At 37.9% G+C, this 15,611-nt stretch overlaps 1 protein-coding gene across 12 annotated transcripts in view; it reads left to right on the top strand.

The window, feature by feature from the left end:
• Positions 1-15,611, top strand: part of DLC1 (DLC1 Rho GTPase activating protein) — a 415,897-nt gene that overhangs the window by 117,143 nt on the left and 283,143 nt on the right. The window lies entirely within an intron of this gene.

Here is a 15,611-nt window from a genome sequence, read left to right as displayed (position 1 = left end):
TGGATTTCTAAGTGCCAATTTTTCAATAAGATTTCTACTTTTATATTTATTATTAGAAGGGGACCAATGAGTAATCTTCAGATTTTTCATAAATACTGTGTATATATCATGCTGAAAATTGAGCATTAAAGTAGATTTCTGAAACGTATTTGACACAAAAAAATTTTAAAGTTAAAAGGTAGGATATCCACTACCAAAATACACATTAGTAAAAACAAGGTCTGGTGCTTACTGCCAAAAATCTCATCAATTTCTTTCTTAAATTCTTGGTTTTGTTCCTTTGAGGCAGTCTCATAATGCCTTTCACACTAGACACTTCTGCGAACAACGCCTGTGTAGTCATATCGTTTTTTATACAGTGCTTTCGTTCACTGCAGAACAATATTCTGACATCCCTCTAACGAGGGTATTCAGTTGCTTGAGTTGTTCCTGCATTAATTAATGTAGGGTTGTTACGTGAAAGACTTTAAAGCTGGGCACTAAAACCCCACAGGTTTTGTTGTGGTTGTTGTTTTTCTTAAAGATACTGATTAGTGTAGGTGGTCATTAAATTAGTGTTAATCATACATTTGTGAAGAAAGAGACCAAGGCTGAGATAAGAAAAACAGCATATTTTATTTGTAAAATAAGTACTGGAGGAACAGAGAGGGTGTTCTGCTGTGTATAGTAACATCAGCTTCATAGAGCTGTCAGCCCCACTAGTTGCCATGTGATAGAATTCTAACGACCGGAATGAGAACCTCAATCATTTGGGCATTTGGGAACCCCAGCTAGATAGTTTTGAGTGTATCCTAAACTATCTAAAGGAATGTTGGAAGATACTAGCATTCATATCAGAATGTATTGAATGTGAGAATTACAAAATAACCCTCCTTTGAAGCTGTTAAAAACAGCAGGAATTATTAACCTTCATTATTGTAATTGCTACAGGGTGAAAAAAGACAAATATATCTTATTCCAGCTCAAGGTGGCAACAGTGGCTCTAATTCCACAGACCGAATACACCCCTAATCTTTTCATCATTACCACCAAAATATCGATGAGATAGATGAGGGTGGAGACAGCAGCTCATGGAGGGGGTGGGAGCTGAGGGCAGGCTGAATGCCAGAGACTGCCACCTCCTCCCAAGAATGTTTCAGAGTAAATCCTGCCTAAATGCTGCTGGAGTGTGACCGAAATAAAGCTTCAGGAGTATGTCCTGACTGCAAGTTCATGATCGTTTCTAGATGACTTTAAAATAGAAAGTACTCCAATGCCACAGTCAACCTGATATTTTAGCCTCATTTACCAACAATTTCAAAAATTGCATGGTCAGTGTAACCTATTGTTGAAGAAAAAAAAAAATCTCTCAATGTGCCTCTGAAACACAACTGTTTACGCTATAGTCGGCTTAGAGAAACACATACAGTCTATTATCTTTCTCCCCTCTGGCATGATAGAAGCAAACAATAATTTTGGGGTCTGACATTCACTTGTCAATAGTATTGTCCTCCCTAAAAAGCATAAATGTTTTGAAGTGGAGGTAAAAAGGAGGGCGATGACATTGTGTATGAATTTTGACATTACATTATTTTTAATGAATGCTGTTAATGTTTAAGTCATTTAAAAACAGGATCTTATTTTTTTCCTTTTTTCACCCAATGAGATATGGTCTAATCTGCTATGAAACTATAAAATGTTGTTGGCATTAGTCCCAATTATACAGCATATTAAGGAAATTAAGGCTGATCCAAGAAAGAAGAGAAAAACCATCAGAGGTTCCTCATAATTACTTTCAGTGTAAACCAGGTTTTATATGTAAATGCAATCACATATCTCATACATGTGATCATTAAGCTAAAGTCATTATGCTTGTGACATATTAAATGGTAGGCACTAAAATTGAAAAATAGCATGTAGATTCAGGAGTCCAAATCACATCACTCTCAAGTATCATTTAAAATGCAATTCATATGCAGAATTTTAGTAGGTCCCTATTTTGTTTCACCAGGATATTATTCTATATTTTTGCTTAAGTGATTACCAGATTTTTTTAAAAAAGCTAGTGATTTTCTCTAATGCTGCTCACTATTTAAAACAAAATAAAGGGATAAAACATTGTCTTTTTTACAAATGGGAACTGCAAATACTCCTTTTTACTGAACTCTTGGGGGAAAAGTGTTAGGTAACATAAAATTGACTAGAATTTAAAGAGTATTTCATAATGTCACATATGATAAGTAAAGAGAATAGCATAGTAAAAGGAAAAATGACACACATAGAATTCTTAAAGTTTAGTCTGAAACATCAAAAAATTTGAATTAGTACAATTTACCACTTTGCAAACAAAAATGTAATGGTCTTAGAAAAATGCCTTTGATTGTAATGCTTTTGAATGTGGCAGTTTAATTTTGACATAGCCAAGCAATAACATTAAAGTATGTAGATTTTTAAAGAAGTATTTATTCACTAAGATCCTCATTGTTTATGAGAAAGAAAAATAAGCCAAATCTTATAGCTTTTTTAAGGAAAAGTGAGCCACCAGAGAGCTGGGGAAAAATTGTTTCTAAAAAGGAAATCATTCTGTGATTGTTGTAATGAGATATTTCTTGGAATTCTGATTCTAAAGTGTAGAGGATTCCATTCACATATTCTGGATTTTGAAATAATAAATATGTAATTCATTAACCTTGGGCTTTGAAAAATAGAAACATTTTTCATAACCATTTGCTTTTCTATTTAAAATTATTCAAAATTCTCTCATTTCTTGTGTTTGAAGATACTGACATCTGTTTCCAATCTATTTACATGTTAATTCCATGAATTGATAGTCTTGTTTGGGATGGATTATTTGATCTCCACAATAACCTCCTCACTTAAGACTTTTCACTCAGAATCTAGGAGTTTCATTGTGCCAAGAATAAGTACAACTTGCATCCAGATATACTGATCCTTAATACTAAAGTCTGAGCACGTGGTGTTTAAGTAATTTTTTGAGTTGGAAAAATTGTTTTTCTATTTTGTTTGTATTTCATTTATAATAACCTGGCTAATTAGACGTCTGGAGCAGAACTCCTACAACCAAAAGAATGATGGGGAAAATGGAACATAAAAATGAGAGGACGGTAAGAATTGAACAGATTCCGTTAGGGCAAGAAACAGTAAAAAAAAAAAAAAAAAAAAAAAAAAAATCTCTGCTACCTAAGATTTGGTCATATGAATAGTACTTTTGTATGTTATCATCATTACAATGAGGAAAATTTAGTTTTTCCATGTGCTGATGTTACTTCTCGAATCCAGCTCATATTTTCATCCAAGAGAAATAACAACTTCCAGTTATTTCTGGGCAATGTAAAATGGCAAGCCAACGGCATGCCACATCACAGCAACCAAGAATATAATTCATAGCATTGAGCAATAATAATAACCCATAAGCCATTTTCACAGAGCTCTCTTCATCTCAAACAGAGTTGTCCCCAAGTTCTAATTATATATTTAGTGTTTCCATTCTTTTTCTGATTCCCTACTTTGATTCTTTGCTTGATAATTAATGCTGCCCCTGGCATTTGGTGGCCTCTACCCTCACTTCTTAAAGACAGTTAAAGTCAGTTGAAATGTTTAGCTGAGGATTCCATGTGAATATTCAGTAGCCGTTGTACAAAGTTTATACAGAGGGCTTTTGTGACTATAGTTTTGAGCTGTCTACCACATACCAGATTTCTAAATGAAAAAATAAAAACAGCAACCAAGCATTTGAGTATTCTGAATATCACACATCTAAACAGTTGGCGTCTTAACAAAAATATGAAGTGTCATTTACTCTTTATCTTCACTCTTTATCTTTGCAAGGTACCATCACTTGAAAAATATCAATATTCTTGATATTCTGCTTATTTAATGAGAATTTTATATGCTAGTTTCTTTTTTATGAATGAATGAATGGTTCATATTCCTTAGATTATTGTTGCCACTCTCACTTTTTAGTGATTCTCTGTTCTTTCCACTGTGACAACTTGGTATAATCCAGGCAACTTTTGAATTAGTAAACTGCTTCAAAGGAAAATCAATTGACACTCATGAAAACAGTTGTTTCCTTTTTACTGTAGATTGCTTTATCCATTTTATTTTGTTGTTGTTCTGCTGATTCATGTTGAAGGCCCTACCTTTGTATAAATACTATAGTAATTTACTGAATGGGAATTTACCACATTAGTCATTCTGTGAAATACAGAGAATCATACAAATAGGCAATAATAACAATAAATCAGTGCTGTTCAGACTGTGTACTCTGGGCACCCCCAGAACTGCCTTTCTCTCCCTGCCCCAGCCAGACTTATTTACTTTTATCCCTTTTATATATTGGCCTTCTGAATAAAATCCTCTTTGATCAATCCATAGCATTAATTTTGTTTAAATCCCAGACTAAACGAATTATACGGGTGAGGAAAACATTGGAGAATTTTTTCTTGGGTCCAGATAGCCTCTGATTTCCAAGAGCATCCTGGCGAAGTTGCCTCCAGAACTTCTCTGTTGCTAGGGCAACAATCTCTGGGTGCCAATAAGAAACAAAAAAAGTGGGAGAGAGAGCAGACTCTGGATCGGAGCAACTCGACTTAGCCTGGGTCTGGAATTCTGCTGAAGCAGATTATTAAATTCTATATTGCAGACACTGAGCTGTAGATAGATAGTTTTACATTATTTTTTACTGTCTATTGGGGAGTAAAGTCCGAATTTTAAATAACTTTTATTAGATAAAAACATTTAGAATTCAGAACTAGTAGAATTTCCACTTAAATGTATTTCCTAAGCAAATATTAACTAAGCATTAAATTTTACAGTTTGAATTTCATGAATATATCAAAATCGTGCAATTATTTCCCTACTTATAGCACATCTGTAGTGTTTTTCTGTATTAAATACAATATTATATAACACTATGATGATAGTTCTACAAATATTTTTATCTGAATTTCTAATATCCTCTTATGTAGTTACATAGACTAAAAAGGACTTGTGTATTTGTTAAAGAGCAATTTTTTTGTTTCTAATAATATTGAACTTTTAAAATATTTATTAGAACACCCTAATTTAATCAGAATGTAAAGAAAAATATTATTAGCCATGTGTAATATATCTAAGTGATATATTCATGTCCTTATGAAGTTATTCTACATTTTATTAAACAAAAGCCTTTCTAATTAATAATGTAGCTGAACTCTAATACTATTAATGTTGTGAACATTAATGTTATAAAACTCAATTCTTTTTTTTTCCCAAAAAACTGTAAGAACTCACTATGGCTATGTGTAAGCTGCTGTGCTGGACACTGGGATAGAATTTAAGAAAAAACAGAGGGGGGAAGTGACATGATTGGAATCTTTGGAATCAGACTCCGGGACCAGGAATTGCCCGGAGAAGCTTTATTGGTGAGTGTTCTTGGGAGACAGACGTGCATAGAAGTGAGGAAGGCAGAACTGGTCAGAGAGCAGAGTTAGCTGAGCTGCAGTGCAGTAACAGTTGCAGCCTCGGCTAACTCTCTGCAGCTCTCTGGAGCTTGGGTGGCCCTTCAGAGTTGTCCCAAATTGAGACAGGGAGGCTGGATCTCTGTATCCCTGCACTCTTAGGCTGCCCCTAGAAAGTGATGTAGTCTTGAATGAGGCAGTTCCTGGCTGTCAAGGGCATTTCCCAAAGAGGGAAACACACGTAGCCATTGGCAGCCACTGTTCCCAGGAGCAGGGGAATCGGCCCTGGAGAGGGAATCTGGGAGTAGCTCTGCAGTCTCCACCACACATGTCATGGCCTTCACCTTCATGGGGAGCACTCTGTGATGTAAGCAAACACGTGGTTATGAAAAGATGTAATAAGTACCAAATTAAAGTTATACCGAATCTAAGGATTAAATGTTTAAGAAATGTATTCCTTCTGTTAGAGAAGATGGGAACCCTTAGGTAAGACTTCCCAGAGGAAATGACAATGGAATGTGGTCTTTAATAATAACTAGGACTTTCCCAGGTGAGGAAAGGGGAAAAAGGAATAGAGTGTAAAAAACATCAGAAAACAAACAAAACAGCAGTCTCCTCACGGCTTATTGGTAATTGAGTAAAGAATGGGGTACATAACTGTACCTGGCAGAAAACGTATCTAGAATAGCCTTTGGGCAAGTTTGTGGATAACTTTCAATACCCCGTCCAAAAAATCTACTTTAAGGGAAATGCGAGGATGGCTTTTAAATAAGAAAACAAAATGATTTGATTTATATTTTAAAGAACTAGAACTCCACAAATGCAGGAAAAAATGGAATCAGAGTGTAGGGGGTCTAGGAGACATCGAAAGGAGCTAGGAAGAGCAGATAAACTTTTGTGACAATGATTTAGGCCAGGGAGAGTGATGACCTGAAGGGAACAACAGTAGGAACAGGGAAGATACACTATTGGAGGTAGAACTGATCGGGTTTGAAAACTGAGCTTTTGCAAAAAAGACGAGAGAAAGGAAGGATTAAGTGTGGATTCAAAATTTGTGTCTTGAAAAAGTAAGACAATGATAGGGTCGTTGACTAAGATAAGGAATAAAGAAGCAGAAGTAGGTATGAGGAGAAAAAGCAGTGTTTTTTCTTTAAATCAACCTTATTAAGATAAAATTTACATACAATAAAATGTACCCATTTTAAGTATACATGCTTCCAGGATGTTTTTGATAATAATGGAAAGAAGAAAAGACAGAGGCTAGCAGAGGAAGTTTTATTGAGGGAAGATTTATCATCTTTTCTTGCATTGTTTAATTTTTTTAGGAATGTAGTCTTGTTAAACATGTACCACCTAATGGAAGAAATCACAAAACAAATTAATTTTTCCACAACAAACACCCATGGCAGCTACTCTTCTCCCTCCCTGCTTAGACAAAAACTTAGGGACTCTCATGGCTCTTTCCAGATATTGTTAAGTAACACAATCATTTTAAATTCCAAAATATGGAATTTTTGGAATACTGCTGTCTTGAATCAGAAATGAAAAACTTCTGTCCCTATAATAATCAACATTTCAATCTTCCTGCTCACCACGTACATCACTTGCTAGCAGCTATATCAGGGAGGCGAAAGGGAGAGGAGCACAGAGAAATCCTCACTGGAAGAGCATGAGTGCTCTGTGGGTCTAGGAGATATTCAAGGATCTCTCACCTGCTATATCAGTTATCTTTTTCTGTGTAAAAAATCATATTTAAACTTTGTGGCTTGAAACATAATTTATTACTTCTCATGGTTTTTAGTAAGTTCGGAATTTGAGAGAAACTCTGGTTTAACTTAGGGTCTTTTATAAGGTTGCAGACAGGTGCCTGCTGGGATGCTGTCATATAATAGCTTTACAGGGGCTTCAAGATCCACTTGTAAATTGACTTATGTGACTGGCAGATGAGTGCTAGAAAATTGGTTCTTCTCTATGTGGGTCTCTCAGTGGGGCTACTTGAGGGTCCTCATGACATGGCACCTGGCTTCCCCCAGAGTGAGTAAAAGAAACCAAGGAAGTCAAACTGGCATGCTTGCCATATTCTGTTGGTCACACAGACCAGCTCTGGTTCATAGTGAAAAGGGACTAAACAAATGCATGCTTACAAAAGTGAAAATTATTGAGGGCCATTTTGAAAACTGGGTACCACAATTTGTCATGTCTCTCCCACATGCAAAGACATTCACCTCCTCCAGAGGCCCCCTTAAGACTCATCTCATGACATCTTTGCAAAGTCTGAGGTCTCGTCGTATAAATCAGATCCAGGTTCAGATGAGACTCTTCAGGTACAGTTCGTCAAGTACAGCCCCTCAAGTATGGTTCCTCTTGACCTGAAAACCTGTGAACACACCCAACATACAATGGTATGACAGACACAGCATAACCACTATAAACTCCCCCATTCAAAAAAAGGGAAAATGTGAGGCACTTAGAAGTCACTTGTCTATAGAAAGTCTAAAAAACAGCAGGGCATATGCTTGAAGGTTCTTGGCTGGGAATCATTTCTACTACTGCGTGGTTTCTGGTTCAGCCTTCTGAGATGCCCTTAGTTCTGCCTTTTGATTCGTTCCTGTTTCTTATGAAATGACCACGGTTTTTACAGCTGAGCAGTTTTCATCTTGGTTTCTGCCTGTAGAGGGTTGGGAGGTTCATGGCCTTCTATTGCTTTTGCACTGTCTCTGAATCTTTTGATCCAAGATGGAGATGTTTCTACTAGTGCAGTCTCTTTAAAACTTTGTACATTTCCTGTTTGTCTTATCAGGGCTCACTCCATTAGACAAAAGCCACACTTAAAAAATCTCTTCAAGATAAACCTTTCTCTACCTTAGACCCCCCTATTGAGGCTTCTGAGAGGCAATGCCCTGGTGTTTATTTAAAACTCTATTATTTAATGTAAAGGATCTGTGACATATACCCCAAAAACCCTTGGAGAGCTTTTTGTCTGAATGGTTCTCTGAAGTATTACCTTAGATATATCTGAGGACTTTACCTTTAGACCATGCTGTCTTGGCTGTAACCTGGATTTGATCTTACCCAGAAGCCACTTAATTTTAGCAACATTTATTGTCTGGAGAGACTGGGAAGAAACAGAGACTGGCAAGAAACTTGTCTCTCCCCTTTTGCATTTTAGTATAATAAGAAGTCAGGCAGCACCTTTAACCCAACTTGGAAATCTCCTTAGCTAGATTACTAAGTACCTGAGGTACATTTTCTACTTTCCACATTACTACAAAACAGTACTGCTAAACTTTCTGCCACTAGATAAAAAAAGATCCCTTTTCTCCTAATAACGTTTTCCTTGCTTTTCTTTAAACTATAACTGAAAGCTTCCTCAAAGGCCATCCAGCTTATGCTTATGCAACTGTATCTTTCACGTCCTTTAGTCTTTCAATATCACTCCCCTCATGGTCCATCTAGCATTCACCTGCCACGCGAACCCAAAGCCACACCCACATTTTGTCAGTTTTAAGGTTTTTTGTTATAGGAGCACCCCATTCCTAGTGTCAAAATCTGGATTGGTTATCCATTGCTGCATAACAAATCAACCCTAATTTAGTGGCTTAAAACCACAGTGATCATCTGTCGTGTCTCATGGTTTCCATGGACCAGGAATTCAGGAGTAACCTGTTCACACAGTTCTATCTAGTACTGTAGGGCCTCTCATGAGGTTGCAGTCATGTGTTGGCTAAGGATGGAAGATCCACCTCCAAAATGGCTTACTCACATAGCTGGCAAATTGCTTTTTCTTTGCATGAGTCTCTCCATGAGACAGCCTTAGTGTCCTCACACCATAACAGCTGGCTTTTCCCAGAGTGAGCAACCTAAAAGACCAAGTCAGAAGCTCCAATGCCTTTTATGAACTAGTTATGAAAGTCCCATACCATAATGTCTGTTATATTCTATTGGTCTTACAATACTGATCAACGTGGGAGGGGACTAACCAGTGCATATGGACCAGGAGAAAACGATCATTGGGAGCCCTCCTGGACATTAGCTACCTCTCTAATTCTCTTAATGTAACTTTCTTTTCTATTTTTGCAGGTCCCTTATTTTTCCTGCAGCCCCTAGGAATGTAAGGACATTTTTAGCTTCTGCCTGCTAAGGCCAGTTTACACCTCTAGTCAGCCCTCTGAGCAGGTCCTTAAATGATGCCACGTGGTACATCTGAGATCCATAAGAAACACTAACACTGCCTTTTCCCTGAGCAGTCTAGGAATTCACCTGATCCTAGGACAGCCACTTTTCCTTTGGCTCCTCCCCACCTAGGCAGCCCAATCAGGTTTTGTCAGGCCCCCGTGGACCCCATGCTGTAGTGACACATATCCTCTCCATGTCTGAAGGATCCCATTGAAGTCCCTCTAACCAGCCTTGAAATTAGAGCAGGCTCTCTACTCACCTTTCCTTATAGGGAAAGATGTGGGAGAGAACTCATAGCACCCCCAAATCTCTCTCCAAAATCACTTTATCCTAAATATCTTCTGATTCCTGATGCTATTAGATTCTTCGGGGGAAATTGAGAGTTCTCTAATGCAGTGGTTCCCAACCTTTTTGGCACCAGGGACCGGATTCGTGGAAGACAATTTTTCAGCGGATCCGGGGTGGGGTGGGGGTGGTGGCGGGGATGGTTCAGGCGGTAACGCGAGTGATGAGGGGACGGAAAGCGGCGGAGGCAGCTTCGCTCGCTAGCCCGCCACTCACCTCCTGCTGTGTGGCCCAGTTCCTAACAGGCCGTAGACCGCTAGCGGTCTGCGGCCCGGGGGTTGGGGACCCCTGCTCTAATGCTTTCTCCTCCAAATACTTTTTGCAAGATCCACTCTTTTTTTCTGTCTCACAACTCACTTTGATATCGAATCTGTCACCTTAGGGTTTAAATCACAACTTCAATTTTAACATCCTATCACAGGGATCTGTGTCCTGAGCTGTGATTATGACTGCCAGGGAACACATTTCCTCTCTGCTGCTGTCTGAGAGATAAGAACACTGAGCAAGATGAAACCACAAATTCAAGGTTATGGTGGTACTTTTTTATCAGTCACTGAAACTGTATTCAGACAGGACTAAAGATAGGTACACACAACCCAAAATTGAATGAGTACCACTCTTCAGTTCCTTGATAGGCCCAGCTAAAGGCAGAGCTTATATCCCCCAAAGGAGGGAAAAATATTTTAAAATGGGTTTTCTTTAAAAACATTAAGTCAGAACACAGGCTGATCAGGTGACATGTTAAAATATTACAAAATAGTTTGTATGTTGACCAACAATTGAGCTGTAGATTAACAAATTTGAACACAATAAAAAAAAACTGATGATGACAGAGGTTTAAAATGAATAATTGTATTCTTGCAGAGAGAATAAAATGTGTTTAGCAGTTTGCCTAGACTTTCACTTTTTTCTGCTTTAGGGTCTACATGACATAATTTTTTGTCTATTATGGGGCTTGATTTCTTCTACCGCTCTAAGAAGTACTGAAGAAACATCCTTCCCATAAGAGTCCATTTCTTGGGAATTGTGTTGGGAAGGAGGTCCAATGCAATGACCAGGGATGGACCCTGCCTGGCCAGGAGTACTGGACATTCAGTTTGGGGCTGAGCTCTAGAAGATTCAGTAGCTTCTTGGGATAAAGAAGGATGGGTTTCAGCGATAAGTACACCTATTGGGTCTCAAATGGTCAGATCAAGCATGGATGGAGGGAATTAGGTCAGGCTGATTCAGGAGAGTAAAGGAATATATTCTGACTAGGGAGATGCCTGGGTGGCAGGAATAGGCCCCAAGGATACCTACTTATATTCAGACTCAAGCTGATAGACAATTTTTTAAGCTTTTTGAAGTAATAGGATACTAAATGTAATTTTTTCTTACAAAATGCCTGAAAACTTTCATTAAAATATTGCCATCAAACCAGAAAATAATTATGTGGCAAAAACCATACGATGCCATTTAAAAGCAGCAGGCACAAAATTTAAATCATTTCAATGTTTTTCATTAGTTACATCATGTATTTATTATTTTTTTTACAATTATGCTAGCATATTTCTGAGTTACATAGAATAAACAACATTACTCATTTAACTGGCTTGAAGAATATTGTCATAGTGGATTGTCCATAATTCCATTTGCTGTATAAATTGCAAGGGACATTACAAGGACATGAGCTATATGCTTCCCTGTGCATCTTTTCAATTCAATTCAAGTTGTTAGTAAGTTACACACATAAGGGAAGTTCTGTTACTCTTTCAGGCTGATGTAGGGCTTTTTTCTTCTTTTAAATATTTGTAAATAAATAAATTTACACCTAGATATATAGATAGATAATTCTCCATGGAAGAATGTTTTCATGTTTTTTTAAATTCTGTTTCTATATAATGCATTTACAGCATACAAGAACATTCCTTCAACCCAAACAGATATTTTGGAGAAAAATTCTAACACATTTAATATCTTTCTGGAACATAAGTTTGAGTTCCATATGTATTATTTTAAGATATTATTTTTACTCCAAAAGAAGTAAAAATACACTACTAACTTAAAGTTCTATCTAGAGGGACTTCCCTGGTGGCGCAGTGGTTACGAATCCGCCTGCCAATGAAGGTGACATGGGTTCGAACCCTGGTCCGGGAAGATCCCACATGCCGCGGAGCAACTAAGCCCGTGCGCCACAACTACTGAGCCTGCGCTCTAGAGCTCACGAGTCACAACTACTGAGCCTGTGTGCCGTGTGCCACAACTACTGAAGCCCGTGCTCCTAGAGCCCATGCTCTACACAAGAGAAGCCACCACAATGAGAAGCCTGCACACCACAACTAAGATCCAACACAGCCAAAAATAAATAAATAAAATAAATAAATTCATTTAAAAAATTCTATCTAGAGATAATTATTGTATCTTTCAAAGGACTTGCTTCTTTGATGAGAAAATAGTACAGGTAGGCTCTTACAATTACTCAAGTTATTTTTCTTGGAATGAGGAAATCTTAGACCTTGAAAAGAATAATATACAAAAAAAATTAACCCTAATTAAAATAGTGTCATCATTAAGACCTTGAACAATAAAAAGCATGGTAATTGCTGTATCTTGCTTTTTGTTTTCATGTTTGCTTTGTTTTGGTTCTCTTTTTTCTTTCAGAATGCTGCCATCTTCTGGTCAAATTACATATCGTTTCATAAACAAAATAGATCCACACTATGAGGCAATTTAGGCTATATAAATTCACCTTTTATCATTAGGAGTCACCTATTTAAGAATTGTGCCTCCAATGTTCCAAAACCAGAGAACTTTAAGTGACTTTTCAGGAACTTTAAGAAGTTAAATTCACAGAGGATATTTGAGGACTTTCAATGCTATCAAAAAATGTATATTGCACAGTAAATGCCAATGGAAGTACAGGTAAGGCAAAGTATCTCTAAGGCAGCAGTCCCCAACCTTTTTGGCACCAGGGACCGGTTTCGTGACAGACAGACAATTTTTCCATGGAGTGGGGGTGCGGTGGGGGGGTGGGGGGGATATGGTTCAGGCGGTAATGTGAACGATGGGTAGCAATGGGAGTGGCAGATAAAGCTTCGCTAGCTCACCCGCCACTCATCTCCTGCTGTGCAGCCCAGTTCCTAATGGGCCGCAGACCGGACACCAGTTCACGGCCCAAGGGTTGGGGGCCCCTGCTCTAGGGGATATTTGGCTTTGCTGTATTTCTGTAAGAATCTATGGCTTAGTATGATTAGGGAATTTTGACATATATTTGCCATTTCCTCTCTACAAACTTTTAATTTTCAAAGTGGTTCCCCTTGAAAGAATCTTTTTATAGTATTTTATAAACACCCTGAATGGTCTTCTTACAACAAAGAGGATTCTTGTGGCAGACATCTGTCTTCTTGTCACAGAGTTGTTCATATTTATAACTTCTTTTAGAATGATTCATTAAATGATACGTAATTTAAAGGGCTAGGTTTGATAAATGTGATTACTTCTTATTTCCACTAGTTTTTATTCCTTTTCATTGATTCCTTGAACAAAAAGTGGAGTTCTTACCATGTGCCGATCTCTATAGGCACTGAAAATTGAAGGAGAAATAAGATGCCATCCCTGGACTTAAAAGCATGCAATTTCGTAGATTCTTTTTAGCCAAGTCCTAAAAATCTCATTCTACCACACTGTCCTTAACTTATCCACCAAAAACATCTTCATCTACCAAAACCCAAAACTAGTAAATCACAGTGCAAGAGTTTGGAATAACTAAAAGACTCATTAGCTACTGCTTTTTGTCACTGATGGTTTCTACCAGATTTTCTTTTTTTTTCTTCCGTGATATTTACAATCTGGTGACACACATAATCCATGCTGAATAGCCATGAAATCTGCCACGGTCATCAATATTTAACAGGTGGAGAATACTGACGCAGACCCACTGATTTGAGTCATTTGACAAGAACTAGGATTACTATAGGCTAAAAAGAGCAGTTTTGTTTTACTTCCGTCATGTGGAAGACTTTTGTAGGTTAAAGCAGGCAGTTACTTTGTCAGAGTTTTGGAATGATATCATGAGACAGAATCCTCAAGAAAGGTGAAAAGTGTACTGACAACTCTAAATTTCCACTCTCCCTATGCTAGTTATGAATCCATAAAACAAAGCACTCCTCCCCTCTCCCCCACACCTACCTGCCTTATTTCTTAACATTTCTAACTCTATTATCCCCAAATCACACTTTCTATTCTAACTATATTGTCTCTCCTATATTCATAAATTGCCTGATGAGTAGGGTGCTCGTGGGCGGGGAGAAGGGAAAGGAAAGGGCGCTGGGCTTCAGATCAGGGCGTGACCAGAGGGTCACCCTGTGCCCTCTCAGTGCCAGGCCCCAGGGAGGGCTGCCCCGTTAAGGGGGACTTAGAGGCAGGAGGAACACACATCCTTACTAGTCCTCCCAGCCGCACTGGCAGCACCCCACTGTTCTCTGCCTTATTAAAAGAAAGCAGGGAACTGATCACATGCATTGTTGCATGGTGTTTAGTGGGTGGTGTGAAAACCCTCTCCATATTCTCTATAAGAGAAGGTAGGAGCCACTGCACAGACAGTCAGTGTAATAGTTCACGGGATCAGTTAGTTCCTCACAGTCAGACCATCTCTTCATTCAGAAGACAGAACTAAGACGACATGGAGACATCTTTCTTCTTTTGGATACTTTTTCTGGGAGCAGTAACTAGAATACAATTTAAACTTTTTCAGATTTCATGCTGGTGAAAAAATCAGAAGAAAATTAGAAAATCTGCAAGCCACTCTAACAAGAATCCTAGATATCAATACTTCCTGATATTTTTAAGTTGACAATATACATATAACATAACATATATTATAATGATAATATATAATATATAAAATATTATATATGTATAATCTCCAGGGTTTTTTTAACCCAAGTTTAATAAATGACCATAGTTACATGTGCATTATGCTGTAATTTGAATTAGAATGGTAGCCAAGCTTTGAAGTATATAAATGATTTTTTAAATTTTAATCATATGCCAAAAAAAAATAGCTGTTGAAATTTCCAATTTAGATAGTAGATTTAAAGAATTTAGGTTTGAGCCAGCTTGCCCTTTGGCCTCTTGGGTCAGAGGTTAAGTTGAAGCTTGGATTTGAAATGCTCACTGTGGGGGATCTAAATCCATAAGAACTACATGACAATTAGCAGAGCATTTCTATTCCACTGAGACCTATTTTATTTTATTTTATTTTATTTTTTTAAACATCTTATTGGAGTATAATTGCTTTACAGTGGTGTGTCACTTTCTGCTGTATAACAGAGTGAATCAGCTATATGTATACATATATCCCCATATCTCTTCCCTCTTGCGTCTCCCTCCCTCCCATCCTCCCTATCACACCCCTCTAGGTGGTCACAAAGCACCGAGCTGATCTCCCTGTGCTGTGCGGCTGCTTCCCACTAGCTATCTGTTTTACATTTGGTAGTGTATATGTGTCAGTGCCATTCTCTCACTTCGTCCCAGCTTACCCTTCCCCCTCCCCGTGTTCTCAGGTCCATTCTCTACGTCTGCATCTTTATTCCTGTCCTTCCGCTAGGTTCTTCAGAACCACTTTTTTTTTTTAGATTCCATATATATGTGTTAGCATATGGTATTTGT

This window comes from Physeter macrocephalus, chromosome 20, assembly GCF_002837175.3.
Source record: "Physeter macrocephalus isolate SW-GA chromosome 20, ASM283717v5, whole genome shotgun sequence".
NCBI lineage: Eukaryota > Metazoa > Chordata > Mammalia > Artiodactyla > Physeteridae > Physeter > Physeter macrocephalus.
Note: the sequence above shows the minus strand (reverse complement) of the source record. Positions and strands in the feature narration are given on the sequence as shown.